This window comes from Nannospalax galili, unplaced genomic scaffold (genome assembly GCF_000622305.1).
Source record: "Nannospalax galili isolate Female #2095 unplaced genomic scaffold, S.galili_v1.0 scaffold41, whole genome shotgun sequence".
NCBI classification, from domain to species: Eukaryota; Metazoa; Chordata; class Mammalia; order Rodentia; family Spalacidae; genus Nannospalax; species Nannospalax galili.
In genome coordinates, this window is record NW_008344991.1 from 3177722 (window position 1) to 3199336 (window position 21615).

Consider the following 21615-nt stretch of genomic DNA (forward strand, 5'->3'; position numbering starts at 1 on the left):
CCCCCTTTGCCAGTGATCCTCCCATGGCTGCTCACCGCTTTCATTTTGTTCTGCTTTTTCTTCTGGCTCACGGTCTTCAGTTTGGCATGCTGCTCCTGTCTTTGCTGATCATCTCTTTGAATGGCTCCTGAGTCTCTTTGGGTACATCTTGCAGGGTGAGTGACCTCCAGTATGGGGAATAGCCATCCAGCTGCTACTGGCCCTCGTGCTGCTACACTGATTCCTCTCCTCAGGAGAAAGCATATTAGGGTAACAGAGAAGGATGTAACTAAGGTTTTAGATGAAGTTTTATCTCTTGCCCCCTGGTTTATGGATTCCTGCTGCTGGGATCCCGAGTAACAGGCCCGTGTTCTATTCCTGGCCAGACACAGAGAAGTCAGGGAAAGATGCCTGTAGTCTGGGCCATTCTACCCCATTGTGACAGCCATTTTGGCTTCCCTTTGGGGGGTTCCCCAGAAGCCCCTGAACAGGATAATCTCCTATTAAAGGAGATAGATGAACAAATACGGCAACAGGATGCTGGGGATGGCCTGTCCCCCAGCCATTTCCAGTTAAGACAAAACTGACTGACTCTTGTTCTGATGAAACAATGACTGCTAATAATGATATAAAGAAGAGGAACCTGGGTTTGAGAGCTCCTTGGGTGAAAAGCAGGAAGTTAAGACAGCTCTGCTCTGCCATTATGGGGTGGTGGCTACCCTCCACCATCTTACACTGGTTTCAAGTCAGCTTCCTCCCACAGCCTATCTACCCCTCCCTCCTGGAGGAGGACTGGAAGCCCCTTCTGCCTAAGCCCTTCTCTTATGATACAATGGGGGATTTTCCACAGTTCTTCCCAGTTACCATTATTCAGGGACAACAAAACCCCAATGTTTAGAATCCATATCCTCATGATACCTTTAGAAACCTGCATAAGGCAGAGGTTGAGAATGGCATTCAATCCCCCTGGTTTGGTCAGTTATAAGATACAATAAGCCATGCAGCCAATACCCCCTATGATTGGCAAAATGTTGCCTGTGCCTGTTTACAGGGAGTGGATTTCCTTTTATGGAAAGCTGCTTACCAAGATGAATGTGAACAATAGGCAGAATGCAATAGAAATGCCAACATCCAAAACATTGGATTTGATGCACTGGTAGGACATGCCAATTTTAAAACACCCCAAGCTCAGGCACAGGGACCTCCTCGCTACTTTGAACAAGTACGGCTTTGTGCGCTTTGCGCTTTTCGAAGTATGCCAACTCCTGATGATACAAAATTAACTAAATTAATACAAAAACCAGGCAAGCCTTTCTCTGATTTTGTTGAAAGATGCCAACAAAGTATAAATAGAAAAATCAATCATCGGGGACTGCTGATGCTTTGCTCAAAGATGTCATTATGAGGGCTGCTCTACAGAATGCCACCTTGCCATAGGACCTGTTAGACACAAGGATGTTTCTGAATGGATTCTGGCCTGCCGAGATGTGGGGACTGCTCGGGCCCCTGCCACGGCCCTTGCTGAGGCACTGGCTGCTCATCAGCCAGAGGCTGAGATGGACAAAGGCAAATGTTGGGCCTGTGGGGGACAGGGCCATTGGTCACACATCTGCCTGAATAAGATCATGAAAGAGGCCCAAAGGAGTCAGGTTCCCCCTTCAAAATGCCCAAGGTGCCGCAAGGGCTTTCATTGGGCAAGAGAATACAGACCTAAGGTGGATACAGATGGTAACCCAATACAAAAGGTGCCTTTAAATGGGCAACGGGGTGCCTCTTGGCCCTGCCACAAAGAGAGGAAGTAAGGGAATACACCCCCCATGTCCAATGCATGATACTTATTGATCTGCATAAGCCTAGGATGCAAATCTCCCTAGATGGTCACAAATTTAAAGGCCTAATTGATACAGGGGCCGATATTACTGTAATCAGACAAGAGGAAGCATTGTCTCATTGGCACTGCAAACCTGGACCCCCTATACAAGGAGTTGGGGGTTACAGAACACCCAACAAGTCCAAAGTCCTGTAATCTGGACTGATCCGAGTGGCAATACAGGAGCCGTTAGACCGCTCTTAGCCGCCGGACTTCTTCACAATTTGTCGGGGAGAGATGTCCTTCATGACATGGAAGCTGTTTTGACTACAGATGACAAGGCTTTTTATGACGACCGCATTGTAGACCAGCGGTTGGGTAATGCCCCCCATCCTCATCCCCAATTCTAATGGCCACTGCTCTGCTTCCCAAGCCACCCCCCATCAAAGTAATGTGGGACATAAAAGCTCCCATATGGGTAGAGCAGTGGCCTCTTCCTTCACATAAATTAACTCACTTGATCTCTTTGGTCCAGGAACAATTATCCTTGGATCATATCGAGCTCTCCCTTAGTCCTCATAATTCTCCCAAAAGAAATCAGGAAAATGGAGAGTTTTACATGATTTAAGGGCTATTAATGAGCATATGAAGCCTTTAGGGACCCTTCAACTGGGACTGCCTCACCCTACTGCCATTCCAAAAGAATGCATAATTATTATAATAGATATTAAGGACTGTTTCTTTTCTATTTTTCTTCATGATGGTGATAAGCCCTATTTTGCCTTCTCTTTACCTGTCACAAACCATAACCTTCCAGTTCAACGCTACCAATAGAAGGTTTTGCCTCAGGGCATGAAAAACAGCCTTACTATCTGCCAATATTTATGTGGCCCATGCCTGTAGACCTTTGCTGAGGTTTATATGTTACATTATATGAATGACATTCTTATTGCCCATAAGAATCCTAAGATCTTGCAAGGAGCTTTTCAAAAACTCAAAACAAACCTCCAAGCATTGGGTCTCACCATTGCGGCAGACAAAATTCAGTTACATGCCCCTTATACCTTTCCGGGCCACTCTATTCAAGATGTCATCTGCCCTATAGCCCCTGTTCTTACCTTGCCAAATGAGGTTACCCTTTCAGAGGTTCAGATGCTCTGTGGCAACATCAATTGGATATGGGGCTTCTTGCCCATGTCCACAGAAGAGATTTCACTGCTCTTTGACCTCTTGCAGGGTATTGATATGGTCTTCATTCCCTGCAAGGTCTCTCCGGAGGCACAACGTGTTGTCACAATGATCAATTCTCACCTGTCACAGCATTTATAAATAGGATACAGACAAAGTTACCCACCCAAGCACTAGTTATTCCTACTAAAAATACCCCTTTGGGAGCACTCTGGCAGACACAGGGCCCCCTGATATGGGTCCACTCTTCATGCAGTCAACTTCACAAGGTCACCCCAGCTATTGAGGCATGGGCTATGCTAGCCCTTAAACTTGTTCACGCCTCCCGCCTTCTGTGTGGCCATGATCCTGAATTGTTGGTTCTTTGCCTTTCACTTCACATGTTCCAGTCATTGCTCCTTGACAACCCTGGCTTCTAAACTCTCCTACTAGTCTATCAGGGAAAATATGACAATCATTATCCTAAACATAAACTCCTTCAAGGAATAAGACAACTTCCCCTGTACCTATTTCTGCAGGCGTTCCCCAAAGCATAACCCTCTTCCTAAGGCTCCCCTAATTTTTACTGATTCTAGTAAATGCCAATTTGGGTATGTAATTTAGCAGGAAGAACAACTTTCCTCACATAAGGTTTTCCCTTTCCAGTGACCTGTACAGCTCAAAGAGCTCTCATCCATGTTACAGGTCTTTCAGGATCTCCCTACAACTCCCTGTCATATTTTTTCTGACAGTGCTTATGTAGCTCAGACTCTATAACATCTGGCCTTTGCAGCTTTCCTACCTCATCAGAGTCCCCTGGATTTGTTACTCTCCTCATTACAACTATTACTCAAGCAGCACTCTGCCCCTTGGTATATTCAACACTTGCACTCTCATACCAATCTCCTGGGGCTTCTGGCAGAGGGCAATGCTGCCATTGACAAACTGGTGCTGAGCACCACCCTAGACTCCACCATGATTCAACAGGCCAGAGACTTGCACGCCCGTTTTCATCTTTCTCCCCAAGCTATATATAGGCTTCTACCCACTCTGCCAATTCAGAGCTGCAGGCATTTGGTCCATGCCTGCTCCTCTTGTGCCCCTCTTCTACCTCTGGTACCATTACAATGCACCAGAACTCTCCCTAGAGGCCTTGGCCCCAACAAGATATGGCAAATGGACATCACTCACTTTCCTCCTTTTGGCAAGCTCAAATATATCCATCATATTATTGATACCTACTCTAGTGCTCATTTTGCATTAGCTTGTTCTGGTGAGATGGCCTCTCATGCCATAAAAACAGTAAAATATGCAATGGTTCTTTTGGGAGCTCTTTGGCAAATAAAGACAGATAATGGCCCTTGTTATGTTTCTGCTACCTTTGGCCATTTCTGCTATGACTGGAATATAAAATATATAACTGGCATTCCATATAATACTCAGGGATAGGGAATTATTTAATGTTCCCACCAAACACTTATTAAACAAATTAAAAAAAAGAGGGGAAATAATGATAAGGGTCCTCACTATAAGGATCCTAATTTCATTATACAACAAGCATTATTTGTCCTAAATTTTCTTAAATTTAATTCCCATGGCCTCCCACCAGCAATAAAGCATTGGGGGGGGTCACTCAGCCTATGCCTGCCTCCATGGTGAGATGGAAGGACCCTCTCACAGGCCAATGGAGGGGGCCCCATTTATTGCTAACACAAGGGTGAGGCTATGCTTGTGTCTTTTCAGATAAAGTCCCAGCTCCTATTTGGATCCCAGCCCAGAACATCAGAATTGCCTGCAATGGAACAACTTCCCCATGACCATCAACTCCAGAGATGACGGCCCTGGAGAAAATGACCACTGAGAGACCAAGCCAATGTCGCAGACCACAAAAGCCACCAAACTGGGGAGACCTCGAACATCCCTCTCTGCAAACAGAGGCATTAGCTAAGCTGAGTCCTCAATCCAAAGGAAAACCTTTGTCTGTATTCCTTATTATTTATGCCATCATCATTGCTGACTCTTGAGCGCTCACAACTCCCGATAACCCACAAACCCATCAACCTTACCTGGAGGATTATCAATGTAGCCAATGGAAAGATAGTCAACTCCACATCTAAGGTCACACCCCTCAATACCTGGTTCCCTGTACTTCAAGTAAGCCTATGCTAACTCTACAGGGATTGGGGGGAAATGACCTGGAAGGGAGACCTTGCCTGTGACACCTCTCTTTATGTTTGCTCAGGTAACGATAGATTTGATTATGAAAAGAACAAATGTGGGGGCCCTTCAGATTTTTTTTCTTTTTTTGTGCGGACTGGTCCTGTGTGTCTACTGGAGACATCTATTGGAGCCCTCCTTCAAAGAATGACTACATCACCTTAAAACGAGCATAATAAACGTGCTCCAATTGGGGCTCATCAGGTCTCACTAACAGAAGATGTCCCCTTCTTAATATTTCCTTAACAGAATGGGGAAAAAGAGCTATGGGCTGGGACTCCAGAAAAACCTGGGGCATGAGATCATATAAGTCATATTGGGATCCTGGACTCTTGTTCAGGGTACAGTTCATTACCTCATGCACTTGACCCTCCCAAGTCTATAGGACCCAAACAGTTCCTTCATGTTCCTTTGCCAGTCCCTGCTCCTAATTCCACCAACATTCCCATTACCACAAGTCCCCCGGGTAACATTCAAGCCCAAGATATGGCAATGAGGGCCCTGGCACTAGGGCCCTTGGGCCTGGTTAGGGCTGTCTTTAATGCACTCAATGCCTCCAAACCCAACTATACCATTGAGTGTTGGCTATGCTTGAGCTCTAGGCCCCCATTTTACGATGGCATAGTTCTCTGGGACAATTTCACTAATGCTACCTCTGCGAATGAATGCTGATGGGACAACAATGGACCAAAATTAACTTTACCATCTGCTCAGGGATCAGGACTTTGTGTAGTTTCCCCTGGGACCAATATACCTTCCCCCTATGCACCACTCTGCAATATCACTGAGACTATTCCACCCACTGATGTCTATCTTGTACCACCCTGCTCCTCTGGACTGACCCCATGTATCCATGCCCTAACCCTTAGCTAGACCAAAGGGTTTTGTGTCCTGGTAGAACTAATTCCTAAGAGCACTTATCTTTCAGGTGAGGAGATGGATCTCAGGCTTTCTCTCTCTTCTTCCCTGCCTTCCTCCACCCGACACAAGAAGGAAGTTATCACTACCACCATGGTCCTTCTTGGTTTGGCTGGTGCAGTTGGAATGAGCACCTCTGCACTTGTTATTCAAGATAAAAATTACCAAGCTCTTAGCTGAGCCATAGATGCAGACATCGCAGACTTAGAAAGTTCCATCTCCCATTTACAGCAATCCCTGTCTTCATTGGCTGAGATGGTCCTCCAAAACAGAAGAGACCTTGATCTCATACTCCTCCAGCTAGGGGTATTATGTGTAGCCCTGGGAGAAGAATGTTGTTTCTATGCTAATAATTCTGGAGTTGTAGGAAAGTCACTTGATAGAATCAGAAAAAGACTCTTTGAACAAGAGAAACATAGACATCAGTCTCAAGGATGGTATGAGTCTATGCTTTCCATCTCCCCTTGGCTTACCACACTTCTGTCTGCCTTGGCTGTTCCCCTTGTTTTGCTAACCCTTCTCCTGATTTTTGGGCCCTGTGTTGTCAAGGGTCTCCTTAACTTTGTCAGAACTCTCATTTCTCTAGTTCAGTTAGCTGTCACCCTGCCTCAACATCCTATCTCCTCAGATTTTGCCAATCCAGAGGGCAAACACGACTCTACAAACAATGACCCACTATTCCTTGCCCTCGCCAACTTATAATTTAACCTTCAAGAATCGGACAATAATCTGGCTCACAAACTCTTAAATGGCTCCTCACATTTATCCTCTTGATGTTCATACCTTTGCCAAACTGCACCAGGAGACTCACCCTTTGAGGGTTGGTAGTCAATGATGGGTAAGATCCCAAATGCCAGGACAACCTAAGACAGGCACAGTCCATAATGCTGGGTGACCCTTGAGGTGGGGACAACAATGCCGAGGCAAAGAATCTTGACTCCCACTGGTCAGCATGGAATTGGCCAGATGGCCTTTAAAGAGACTCACCATCTTAGAGGAGGAGGCCCACAATGAAGGATAATTCCCTTACCTTCCGAGCCATTCTGTTATGCTGTATTCTATACCCCTCTCTCAAAAAATGAAAAAATAGGGGGAGATGTTGTGGAAAGTCTTACAACTGATTTTACCCTTTGCCTTACATGACTGTCATGCTGAAATGCAGTGCTTCCTGTTTCTTGTCAGAAGGGAACTCATGTGGGTCACATGGTTTCCAGGAATATGAAACTTAAAGAAATTGAAACTTATGCTAATAGGGCATCTGGCACACTAAATTGTAATAGGATATTAGTCTGCTATGCAAATAAGGAATCCCATATGCCATGTTATGATTGGACCATTACCCCTATATAAGCCTGTGCTTTCCTGCAATAAAGTAGATCTGTGTCACCGAACCTGGTCTCCTGTGTCTGAAATGCGGTGAGGCTGATGCAGACTCCTCACCAGCCCTGGGGTCCAGACCAGACAACTGATCGGAGGAGCGAAGAAGGCAAGAAGCGACCACAAAACTAAGCTTCAGCAAACTTAAGTGTATATAGCAAAGTCAAATGGATTCAGTGCTTCTTAGCTATCTATATATATATCAATTTAAATTTAGTTTTTGACTTTTAAATGTTCTTTCTGTCTTAAAATAAGAATCTATTTATAAGATTGTTAAATAGATTTTATTTGATAATTGTTTCTTAATTTCAATGAGTTTGAGTTAGTATTTTTTTCAGTAGTTAAAGTTAATTCTTTTAATATTTTTTGTTGTTAAGATGCTAATATATCTGTGTTTCAGTCAACTAAAGGTCAATGTTAACATGATTTATTTATTTGTTTGAGAAGTTATGGAAATTGTTCTTTTCACATTAAACATTCTGCTAATAGTTTTGCTAGTCAAGACGCAGCACAATTGAATCTAATCCCTTTAAATTATATGAAAGTTGAATTAGTTGAACAATAAGGCATCCATCATGAACATCAATGTGCTGATTTTACAGGTGATTAAATGCAAATGTCAGTTAATACTCTCACTTTGTGAGCAAGGGGTTGTAGAATTTAGCGAAGTTTTATTCAAGATTTTTCCATCATAACTAAGGATTCATCAGTGAACATTGACACTGGTGTTCATTGTCTACACAACCATCCAATGAACGGAGCCTCTTCTGCTCTTATGGACCTGGGAACATATTCAGGGACAAGTTGGCAGAATAACACTAAGTTTTCATGTATAACTTCAGATAATTTTAAAAACAGTGTTCTATTTATTCCTTTGCATAAAGAAAATGCTGGCATCTTGTCCTATGTACAAGGGAGAAATTTTTTTGTTTTCTTTCCTTCTGGTCAGGCCTTTTATTTTGGAGAGAAACACTGTACTTCACTCTGGGAAGCTGTCATTGTGAGTGGATGGTTTCTTGAGAAAAATGCTGCTTTAAATGAAGTTTTAAAATTAAACTTTTGTGGAAATAAGTGTGAACCAGTACATAAAAGAATATTGAATTGTTCAAAGGTTAGTTGAATGCTTGGGCTAAGGGGCATCATGGATGGGCTTATGGCCCATAAGGTCATGGCAACAGGATCATGCTGCATGTGAGATTTTTCAGTCACTCAGGCTGGAGAGATGGCTCAGTGGTTAAGAGCACTGGCTGCTCTTACAGAGGACCTGGGTTCTCTTCCCAGCATCCACATGGTGACTAACAACCATCCTTAACTGCATTTGAGGGGATCTGACACCTTCTTCTGATCTCTGCAGGGTTTCAAACACATGGTGCACTCACATGCATAAAGGCAAACTATTCATGCACATTTAAACATGTTTTCAGTAATTTCACATAAACATAAGTCAATGAAAACTGCTCACAATAATTTTGTAAGTGGAAGCATTTCCTCCTCTCCATTTTTCACTAATATCAGTGCTACTGAAGCAATTCCCTTATTGCTGTGACCAAATGCCCAACAAAAAGGAACTGAATGAAGAGTTTATTTGGGGTCACAGCTTGTGGCACAGTCTATCATGGTCAAGAAGATATGGTACTAGAAGCAGCATGTGACTGTGACGGCAGGAGTATGAAGCTGCTTGCTCACATCCGAGTGGATGAGGCAGCAGAGGCTGACATGTAGCTTCAGGCCTGTTCTCAAACAACCTATTCCTACAGTTTCCACAAACTGAAACAGCATAAAGAGCTGGGGACCATGTGTTAAACATGCAAGCCTGCAGGGAACCCTTCACATTCCAACCATTGCTGAAGATCATTTTTATTAATACCCAATACCTATTTAGAGTATTGAAAATATTGTATTTCTCAAGTTGAATTTTTAAAAAATGTTAATTTACTCTTAAATATGTAAAGACAAATTGAGAAAAAAGAATTAGCAAGAAAAAAATCACTAGACTGTAAGACATGAGTGTAGACAAAGCAAACATAGTTTTTATTCATTAATTTATTTTAACCCTTTTTCAATTTTTCATTTATGCCCATAATCCCTAATTCATTAATTATTGAATTGCTTTCATGTATAAGAAACTATATTTGCCTAATGAGTTTTTTATTGTTGTTAACTACAAAGTTTATAAGAGTTTATGAACTTATTAAAAACAAATCAAGGGCTCTCTAATTAAAAACTTTGTAGATTACAATTTGGGGGCATCTACATAGTTTGTTGTTGTTACTTTGAGACAGTCTTGCTAGTTAGCTCCTCACCTGGAACTCACTGTGTGGCCCACGTGGCTCCAACTTGCCATCCCCCTGCTTCAGTTTTCCAAATGTTGTGACTACAGGCATGTTTTATCATGCTTTACTACGTGTCTAATTTTTATACTAAAATATTTGTTTCAGGTTATATGAATAATATCATATTACTTGAGGAAATTTTTCTAAATTCAATTAAAATAACAATATTATATAAGAATGTAATTTACTATAAAATATGACAGATCATATTCATTTTGACAATATATGATCTAACACAAGCATTTTAATGTTAATTTTTAAAGATTTTTGATATTATTTTATGTGTGTGTTCTTGAGCAGGTATGTATGTGTACCATGTGAACGCAGGTGCCAAAGGAGTCCAGAAGAAGTTGTTAGATCCCCTAGAAATGGAATTATAGGTGGTTATGAGCTGACTGATGTGGATGCTAGGAACTGAATTCAGATCCTCTGTACAGTAAGTACTCTTAACTGCAGAACCATCTCTCTAGGCCTTAGTATATTATCGTTGTGTTAGGATGCAAATAGTTTTCTTAGTTATTTTTTAAAATATTTTATTTATTATTTTTATTTTATGTGTATGAGTGTATTGCCTACATGTAAGTAAGTGCACTCATGTTGTGCAATGCCTACAGAGAACAGAAGAGGCCATTGGATCCCCTGGAACTGGCGATACAGACAGTTGTTTGCTGCCATGTGGGTGCTGGGATTTGAACCTGGGTCTTCTACAAGAACAACCAGTGCTCTTAACTGCTGAGCCATCTCTCCAGCCCCAATTTTCTTATTTTAAAAAATATTTATTTATTTTACTTTCATGTGTATGAGTATGTTGCCTGCATGCATGAAAGTATACCCAATTTATGCAATGCCCACAGAGGCAAGAAGGGTCATCAGATCTTTTGAAACTGAAGGATGGTTGCTAGCTGCCATGTGCGTGCTGGGAACTGAACTTGGGTCCTCTGCAAGAGCAGCCAGTGCTCAGAACTACTAGGTCATCTTTCCAGACCCATTTTTCTTAGTTTTTAAAAAATATTTGTTTTTATTTTTTGCATGAGTGCCTGTATGCATGTATGTGCTCACTGTGTGTGCTGGCTGCCCAAGGAGGTCAGAGCTCTTGAAATTGGAGTTAGGGATGATTGTGAGCCATATGGGTGCTGGGAACTGAATTCAAGTCTTCTGCAGGAGCACTAAGTGCTCTTATCTACTCAGTCATCTCTTCGGTGCCAATAATATTTTTTGCTAATTAAAAATGATTCGTTTTTAAGTCATCTCTCTTAGGATCTGTCATTATACTTGGTTAAAGGATGCTACAGACTTATTCATACTGTAGCTTTCAATTGTATCAATGAGCAAAAATTTTTGTCTGTAAATATTAATCAAGAAAACTGATATTCCTGAGTCTCAGTCAACTGCAGTTACTTATAAATTAACTTTGACTGATTAGTTCAATTGGAAACTAGAATCAGGCAAGTTAGTCATCAAGTATGTCAACACAGTGAAAGATAGTCTGAAAAAAAAGCAGAGCAGCTATGTGTTTACTTTGGGCACCAATTAGGACAATTGCTACATAGCCAGATTTGAACAGGATACTTTCTGGTGATCACCTGTTCAAAAATCACTTTGGAGCAAATTAAGTTAAATTCTAAAATCAGAAGAAATCAGGACCATCTCATCTCTGTGTAGATGGAAAACTTAAGGCTCCATACTTCTGTGTAGCTGAAAATATCTTCATTATTTATTCTTCCCAGAATGCATTTACAAATATGAAATATCATTATGCTAGTTTGTTTAACTTTAAAGCTACCATTAGTCATAAAATATTTCTAAAACACTAACCAGGTGGCAAATAGACTGCATTTCACTATTGATGAAATACACACTCTGAGTAAAATAGGAAAACTCAAGACTTTGTAAAATTTAGTAAGCACATTTGAGTTAAATAAGCATTTTTCAAGTTTTTTAAATACTAAGGTCATCTTAATGATTAAGATTAGTTTGATGAAAACACCTCAAACCAGGAAATGACCAAATTACTTTTACTTCCATATTTCCTTTTGTAGTACTATTCTATCTGAGCCTCAAAAGGAGCACATATATGTGAATATTAACAGATTACTTTTCATAAGAAACAATATTTTGAGCTGTAATGGTTGTCAACTTGATAGCATTTAGAATAATCATGGAAACAAACCTCTGGGCACGTCTGTGAGGGAGATTGGATTAACTGAGCTGGGAAACCCCACTCTAAATGTGAGTGATGACATTCCAGGGCTGGGGTCCCGGCCTGAATAAAAAGAAAGAAGTGAAGTGAGCACCAGCATTCTTTGCTCTCTGCTTCCTGATGTAGGTGCTCCTCTGAGGCAGATGACCAGCTGCCTCAAGCTCCTGACCCACAACTTCCCTGGCATGATGGAGTGTGTCCTGACTATGAACCAAATATGCCCTTCCTTCCTTAGGATGCTTTTGTCAGGTTTTCCACAGCAACGAAACAGTAACGAACACAGAAAAGTGGTCCAGAGAAGTGGGACTGTTTGTGACAACGTAGAAGAGCTTGGAACTTTTGGATACACAAGCCCTAAAATGCTGTAGGCAGAGCTAGACAGGCCGTTCTGTTGGGAGTTCAGAAACCAACATGGGCCAGGAAGGCCTGGCACAGGAAGTTTCAGAGAGGGGCAAGTATGGGCAGGACCTGGGATGGGAGCCTTTGTGTGATACCCTGGCAAAGAATCTGGCCCCATTTTGCCCATGTCCTAGAACTTGACTAAACCTAAGTTCAGAACAGTCTAATCATTTTGGGGGAGGGACTATCAAGACAAAAGAACTTTCAGATTGATATTTCAACTGCTTGTTGCTTTCGTCTAAGTCTACAGATACAGACCAAAGCGTGAGCAGAAAGACATGCAAAGAGTATCATATGGCAGGGAAAACAGTGTGAGCAACTTTAAAATTTCAGAAAAGATAACTTTGAAAGCAACTGTAACAAAGAGATTATCTTCATTAAAGAGTGATCTCCGTAGCTGACACTGAAACCCATTTTCTCAGGAGTGTTTGTATTGGAGGTGTCTCAGAACTAGGCCAACTCTTCAGCGCCCACATGTGTTGAATCAGATCCTGGGAACTGGTCTAATGGTAGGAATTATGGCATGCAGACACAGATTTTGTTTACTTCTTGAGATTCTATTCTAACTAAATACATGACATATAACTTTCTAGAAATCAGCTTCTCAGCATATTTGAATGAAACTGGAAAATTAAAGAAAACAAAGGTTAAAGAGCATTATGCCAGGCAGGGTGGGCACCATGCAGGTCAGCACCATGCAGGTACATGCCTGCAATTCCAGAAACTGGGAAACTAAGACAGGAGGATTGTCACAAGTTCAAGGATAGCCATGGGTACATGTAAGACTAAGTCTAAAGAACAACAACAAAATAAAATTATCTCCATCTCTGGGCGTAGTGGCTCACCCTTTAATTCCGGCACTTGGGAAGTAGGAGTAGGCAGATCTCTGTGAGTTCAGGCCAGTCTGGTCTACATAGTGCATTCCAGGTCAGCTGGGGCCTTGTCTCAAAAAGGCCTCCCTCCCAAAAATTATTATTGCCATCAGATAAAGATCCTTGTTTTGCAAAGTGAGGGAAATGATATAAATCGTAAAACTTAGATAAAACAAATAAAGAACAGATATTAAAAGGATCAAACTGAAAATTCTGAATCATAAGAATTACCCTAATCATTGCTCTTTCAGCACCAGGTTATAAATATTCTCAAAATTTTCAAAATAAAACCAAAAGAAAAGCAGAGTTCAGTCTCTCTGAGGCTTATGACCACCTTGTTATGAAATGAAGTTCACACATGAGAGACACTTGATTTTCATGGGCTTATTATCCCCTGTTGTATATCCCAAGAAATTCAATTTCACAAAAATTCTTTATGAATAGAAATTATTATTATTCCTTATACAACAGAGTATGATGTTCCCAGAAGGCCATAACTTAACAAGTTTTAAAGAATAAGAGACTACATCCTTGGATGGGACCCCTATATTGAACCTCACTTACCCACGGCTCAAGACCATTGTGGAAGAGGGGGCAGAAATATTGTAAGAGCCAGGGCTGGTTCATGAACACAGGGAAGCAAAGGCTTTCAGGCCACTGGAGGCTTGCACATGTGAACTTCCGGTAACGGTGGCATTGAGCACAGGACCCATGTCAACTCAATTAAACAAAAGCCCAGAGGGGAGGAGAGAAATGGGTAGAGGGCCAGCCCTAGACTGAGAACTGTTAGAGACTGACTGTTGCTGGCCGAGGGAGAGTATGCCTTACATACAATCTCTAGATGGGCTGACTAGTTCCAGTGGAAGAATTTACACTGAAGGACATTTGGGTACAAATTCTTGACTGGATGGGACTTAACATGTATAGCAGAGGTCCAGTGGGGGGGGATGGTGGGCCATGGATGGGGGAAGGCTCCAATTTGATTAAGAACTGTTGTATAAAACTAAAAAAGTTCAATAATATTTTTTAAAAAGAAAAAAAAGAGAGAGAGAAACCTAGTACTGGGGCAGCAGGAAAATAAGTAATTCCTGAGCTTTCCTGAAAATGAATACCTCAGAAGTCCAACAAAGATGATTTTTCCTGGGAAAAACTATGAAAAAAAATATTACCTTAGATTTAGAATTGGCCCCGAAGGAAACCTGTTCTCTGCTATTAGTAAAAGAAGACTTTGATTAAAAATATATTATTGGAAAAAATTATAAATTTAGAAAGAGGACTTTAAGGTTTTCAATCATATGACAATTATTAATATTTAAGTACCTATTTGATGTTAACCACCATGAATTTTTCTGCAGACAAGCATAAGAAAACTTCTCTACCCTCCAACCACTTACATCCAAATGGGGAATACAGAATGCTAACAAGATAGTCACAACACAGTATACTAAATTCCCCTAAAGGTATCATAAAGAATACGGAGATAAAGATTTGGAGTACTGATGAAGACTTGGGGGGACTATCGCTAAGATCTGACATATGAATAAAAATTAAAGACAAAAGCATTGAAAGCAGTGGAAGTGTTCCCAATGGAAAGAAAGATCTGTGCAAAGGCTAGGATCATAATCATCAGCATAGAAGATGAAAACTGTTGTGTGGGTCAGCCTACTACTCAGAAAACATGAGGTTTACAAATATAGGTAGTGCCTTAGTTATTTTTCTCATTGCTATGACAAAAATGCCCAGCTTGTGTATCTGAGGGAAAGAGAGGTCTATCTGGCTCATGCTTTGAGGGTACTGTCCCTCATGGTGAGGAAGGTAGCCACAGAAGCCCCAGGCAGCTGGTCACACTGTACCTTTAGTCAGGAAGCAGACAATAACGGATGGATTTTGGGGCTCAACTGTCTTTCTCTGTTTTATTCAGTTCAGGACCCCAGCCCACTTAGGGTGGGTCTTCCCATTTAAACCCAATCTAAACACTCCTTCCCAGACATGCCCAAAGACTGGTCTCCTGAGTGATTCCAGATCCTGTCAAGTTGATAATCAATATGCACCATTCCAGGCAGAAAGCAGAATCACCCCACTTCTGTTTGACTCTGTCCTTGCCACTATGGCAAAGTCATCATCAAAACAGAATGACAGCAAAATGCCAACAAAAATGAAGTCCCAGGAAAAGAAGCAACAATGCATAAGAAGCCGCCCACACATTTTAAACAAATTAAAGTTTGCAGCCATAGATAAATTGCATTCCAGGTGTTGAAAGGACTTATGAATGTAATCACAGAATGATTGGCAATAATCTACAGAAATCATAGAGGAGAATGCTGCCAGGAGATAGAAATGTGAGTGAATAATCCCTAGTTCTCTCGAAGTGTAATATGGAAAGTTCTGGAAACTATTAGATCAGCAATGCTAATCTTTAATACATTCTAGAATGGATTACTCTAACAAGAAATTGAGAGTGCTTAGAAAATAATGAGACTACCTCCAGGATCCAGGCTAAGTGCACTAAGAGCATTGCTACTAAATTAGCCTTATTTAATTTTCTGTAAGTTGAGTAGCCTCAGAGATTTCATAGGGTTGAGAAGTAATATTTGTGTCTAGGTAAGGATTTTTATGATCACGCACATGTCCTTGTGGGCAAGGATGGAAATTTGACGGGCTGATAGAGACAGGCTAGTGCAGCTGTTTGAATGATGTAATTATTAATTTAATATTAGCTGACAGGCACATTTCTTCTAGTGTGTGCTCTGTCCTTAGTCCTGTTTCAGTTGCATTTTAAAACCTGATAAAGAGATATCAGTCTGGAAGGAGTAAGCAGAAACATTGACAGAAACAGAATCCAAAATGGCTTTAGGAATTACACCAACACATGGAAATCAGGCACTGAAATTTAGCGGCAATGATGTACAGGTTTGACATTTGTAATCCATTACATCATAACGTGCTTGGGCTTTGCAAATTCATGTAAAAAAGTACAAGGCAAAACTAGAAACCAAGCTAGGTATTTTGGCTAATCATAAATTCTAAATGTTACGTTTGTTTTCAGTTTTTCAAAAACAAACAAACAAACAAACAAACTCAAGATCAGTGTATTAATAGAGGAACATTTCCAATATGAAGAAAATGACAGTAAAAATGATTCCTAATAGTTCACAGAGCTTGGTCACTGATAGTACCCCCTACCTTCAGTAGTTTAACATACAATCCAAACACATGCTGGACAGAAGATAGGGTTCTTTCCCTAGCATCTAGTCCGCTTGCCTTTATATAACAACAAATAAGGTGGAACTTATTTGACCCCAGCTTTAACGGTAAATTCTGCACAGCAAAGGCCAATCAAGAAAATTCCATCTTCCTTTGCACTCTAATTGGTTTAATTAGTCGAGGTCTAAGCTTATCAGTCCATGGCATGCCTCTGGTTTTAGGGATTGGTTCAGGAGTAGCCAATTGATGTGAATCTCAGTGTTTTTCCCTCAGCAGTTAATGGGAAGCAACTTGCCTCTCCTGCTGAATGAGGCATCAGGCAGCACTAATTGCCGCTGGCAGGCATCCAAGGACTAGGAGGGAAGTCAGTCTTGAGAGAAAGCTAACACAGAGATAAAGGCGGGTAAGAACAAACCACAGGAAATGGACCCAGACCCCTGACTGAACTATGTCTAAATTGCTCTATGGCTGGAGTTTTCAGTCCAACTTTAAGTCAACTTGAGGCTGGTTTTTCATCACCTTTGACTGAAAGCCTTTTAACAGATCCAAGGGCAAAATTCTAATGAAAGAGTCTTGTCAAAACAGAGGGCACAATGCCACAAAGGGAAATTTTGAAGAACTCAGAACTAAGGGCCACATGAGTTGTTTAGAAACAACTCTTCCAGGGAAGAAGGAGTGGGTGGTAGTCATTGTTTGATAATCCAGGCTAGGGTTATTGCTGCAGAGTTTTGGACAGAAAGACTGTGATTTGACCCCAAACACTGAGAAATTATCTAAGTTTTAGAGATACTCCATTATAGAAATCTGTTTGGCACTTACTGGAGTTGCTGAAGCAAAGAATCACGAGCCGTGCCTGAGAGCTCTACTGAGCTTCAAGTTTGATGATAGTTTGTCGTTCCTTATTATTTATGTAGGAAAGGTAGCTACTGTCTACACAGAGGGTGATTACTGCCTTGATTTCCCTATATGACCTAAACGATGTTGTCTGTGGGTTTGAATCTCCATCTGAATGGGGGGATAGGCAAAGCAATCATTTTGAGCGCCTATTAGATTTGTTTGAGAAATAAAGATCTTTTAAATAAAGTCTCTAAATCTATTTTGTATGTAATGACATATGTAATGTTATATGGAATTATTTTAAAGTAAATAAATATTTTCATTTAAACTTATCAAAATGTGTTTTTAAAATAGAAATAAACGTGACACACCTTACAAAGTTCCCATTGTTTAACAAGTTCTTATTGTATATTTATTACTGTGCACATATTCGAGAATCTATAAAACACATTTCCTGGTTCCTAGGACTTAGTGATTGGAAGAACCAAAATAGATGGGTGTGCTTTTGAGCAGCCTAACAGACACATACTGTTTTAGAGAGGACATGCTTTGGGTCTCACAGAAGCACAGAAGGAGGGAAACCAAAAGGACAGGATGGGGAAGTGGATATGGAAAGAATGACCCTCAGCCTCAAAGGAGCACTTGACATTTAGGATGATCTGAGGAATGTTGCTTCTGAGAGGCCAAAGCAAAAATTTGGAGGTACAGAAGCAACAGGTGTCCAGATGTCTATACATTTAGTGACAGGATTAGATAAAGGAATTAGGACTTCAAGGGAAATAATGATAGGTTTCCAGGGTGCGCCTTGGTTCTGACATATCTTAAAGTCAAGCAAGTAATTTGTTTTTGCACAAAGTTTGAAGTGGAGAGATTTACACTGTTTGTGATCAGAGTATAGCAGAAGTAATGCTTAAGGAAGTATATTTTTCGCAGTGAACTACAGCATGAATTGGAGGGTGAAAGAGGCTTGCCAAGAAGGCATTATATTAAACCCTGTGAGAGTGACGGTGTCAGGACACGTGTTCAAAGGCTGCTGCAAGATTAGAAATTGTGCAGACAACACTGAAGAGTAAAGGAGAGCTCGTTAGCTCTTCAACATTGGTAACATGTTAGATTTTTCAGTTTGGAATGCAGTCAGCATCTAATGTAAACTGTATCAAAACCTAACTGAGATCTATCTATCTATCTATCTATCTATCTATCTATCTATCTATCTATCTATCTATCAACACATATATTATGTGACTGTCCTCTTGCCCCACAGTAGATTATAATTTTCATATACACTTCCTGAGAGCAGCATGCTCTGAATCTCTAGGGCCCCAGTTCTGTCAAGCAGTTGAAAGATAGAAAGGGAAAGAATGAACATTAATACCAAGTTTTCTAAACCAGTTGACCAAAGTGTTTTATTAGCCTCTCGGATAAACTCACAAGGATAGGATGATTGACTTTTTGGCAAGTGCCAGACTTCAATAGTAAATGGTAAAGCGGATGTGAAAATGAAACAGCTACAGATTCTCATGCTAGAACTCAACTAATGACTTCCTTTGTAAGAATGAGACAAGAAATTTAAAGAAACTGTTATTGATCATATTACTGTTCAAAAGGTAAAATAATAAAATTGTGTTTAATATTCCTTTACATCTTTAAGTGTTTTTATCCTGGGTGGTTTGTACAAACAGCTCATCTTTCTTCTTCTGGTTTGAATATCATTAGATACATAGGATAATGCAGTATAGTTTGCTCTCTGTATTATATGTTGTATGCAATGGATGATTTTGGACTATGTACTTGACTGATAATTTAAATATTCAATATGCTGAGAACTGTTGAATTCATTTTGGGAATCCAATGACAAAGTGAAGATGCTCTATCTATTACTTATTTCTACAATCAAGCATGTTGATAGGTTTACAATTACCTTGGGGAAAGGTGAGGTAAAAAATACTGAGATAGATCTTGAAAAGGACCCAGTGCTGAAGCTGGCAGTGGGAAACTCATTGGATATGTCCATTGCTTTTATTTAATATTTTATGTATATATATATATTTATAAATAGTGTTCAAAATTAATTATATTGTGGAACAGAAAACATGTTGGCACTGAACACAATTGACCCCCTCTTCAGAGAGGAGAGGCAGAACACGTGAACAAGAGCACATGCAAGTTGGAAGTTGAGAGCGTAAAGATACGGGTGGCTTCTTTTCATTGTTTCTGTTTACTTAACAAATAAGGGACAGAGTTCTTACCTATGTAGAGCTAAATATGTGATGCTTCAGGTTTGGTGAGAGTAAGTTACTAAAATAGTTATCTTGGAGACGGAGAGAGGGAACTGATTACTAAAATATAGAATTCTTAGGTGTTACAAATTCAAGTATGACTACATTTTTTTCCATGATCTATTGCACTGGATTGTGAATTTAGGAAAAGAGTGAGATTCATCTGGGGTCAGAATGATCAGGCAATTAACACTGAGGAACAAAGGGGCAAGGACATAGAATGTGTGAGGAGGTATGTAGAAGTGGACACAATACTCACTGCTCAGGAGAATGAACGACCATGTTGTACTTGCACAGTCACAGCAGTGGAAGTACCTGTGTCTATAAGGAGAAAGATAGATAACTGATGGTAATCAGGTATGAGAGGTGGTGCCTGAAAGTGGGATTTGTACCACAGAGCTATAATTGGAAGGGGCCAGGTCCTCATGTACTCAGAAAAAGAAATGGCAGGAAGAGAAACATCAAGGAGCTAAGAGAACTGAGTGTTGAAACATCCTCTCCACATCTATTAAAGTTGCCAAGATTAATGAAAGTATGAGAAATGAGGGAAAAATAGCAACCCAAGAAAATCTTTAGTGAATGAGAGGTAGCAAATAGCAGAAGGCAATAAGACTTAGTGTGGTAATGGTTTTTAGAACACGGACCTACTCTGGACAAATGACTTTTACATAACCTTGCAGCGTAATGTAAACCAGCTCTCTGAGACATGTGCTCCTGTTGTAACCTTGGCATGTATCCTTAGTCCCTCATGACCCTTCCTCACCCTCCACCCAAGATAGTGTATGAATGTGTATATGTATGTTTCCCATATCAGAACACTGCAAACAGCAGGGTTTTTTTTTCTCGAAATAATGAGATACTTATCCCATTCGTGTCACAAGCAATAGATGAGATTAAATTCATAACATCTGTTTGTGATTGCTTGTGTACTGATTTAGTATGGCTCAGAAAAGTCAAAACTAGTCTCCAATAAGAAAGTTCTGCTTTTTCGTCCCCATTTCATGCTGAATATGCTGTTTTAATAAAACAGAGTGGGCACTTGTTGGAAAGTACAGCTCCAAGAGAAATCTGAAGGTGGTGGATCTCAATAATTTGGGTCTATTTTTGACTGAAATGAATACCAAGGGGTGAGCTGTTCTTTAGTAGGGCATAGTTGTAAATGCAGCATCAAGTAGTAGGCACCTCAGCATAGTCGCCATCTAAGTGTGGAAAATTAGCATTCTAAAACCATGAAAGCATCAGCAAAATAAGCACTGGGGCATATAGATCCCATACTGCAGCTGTGATTAAGCCAAAGCAGTGCTCACTACCAATAGTACTCTCTCTGTCTCCCTCTGTCTCCATCTCTCTAGTAGTCTGTGGTATCACCTGAGAGATGGCTTGCTCTCTCTCTCTCTCTCTCTCTCTCTCTCTCTCTCTCCCCTCTCTCTCTTTGTATGTATTTATAAGGGAGCAACTAATAATAATCAATAAAGAACAAAACCCAGTAAGTATGAGATGGTAGAGACAAAAAGGCCACCATTTGAGGCTTCCAGGGAAGATGTGACCTAAGCGAAGATCAAGTTCAGTGAAAACACAAAGGTAAAAAGGATGTGCTGAGAAGAGGCTGAGATAGTTACTAAAAGACTAGGAGCCCCAGAAACCCCAAGGCAACAGTTGAGGGCAGTGAAGGAGAGGAAGCCCGAGTCAGATAGTATAGTTATTGTAGTTAGTATTTCCCTCAGGATGGACAACATGGGGATGCAGTTCTGCTCCTACCAAATCAGGGAAGCTAATGAGAAGAGGAGCAAGGACTTGACTCCGATTGGTTTTCTTCTGTGATTGGTCTCTTGGAGTTTTTCATAAGACAAATGATATTAGAAGTCTGTTATGGCCAGAAGAGAACCCTAGGGGGCTTTGCCTGGCAAGTTGAAACATCCAAAGAATTGCTAAGAGCTAAGTTATTAGTGCCAAAGTTTAATCCTACTAGTTCAGAACTGCATGTCTATGTCATAATTATTATAAAGTTTCAAAACACCTGCAT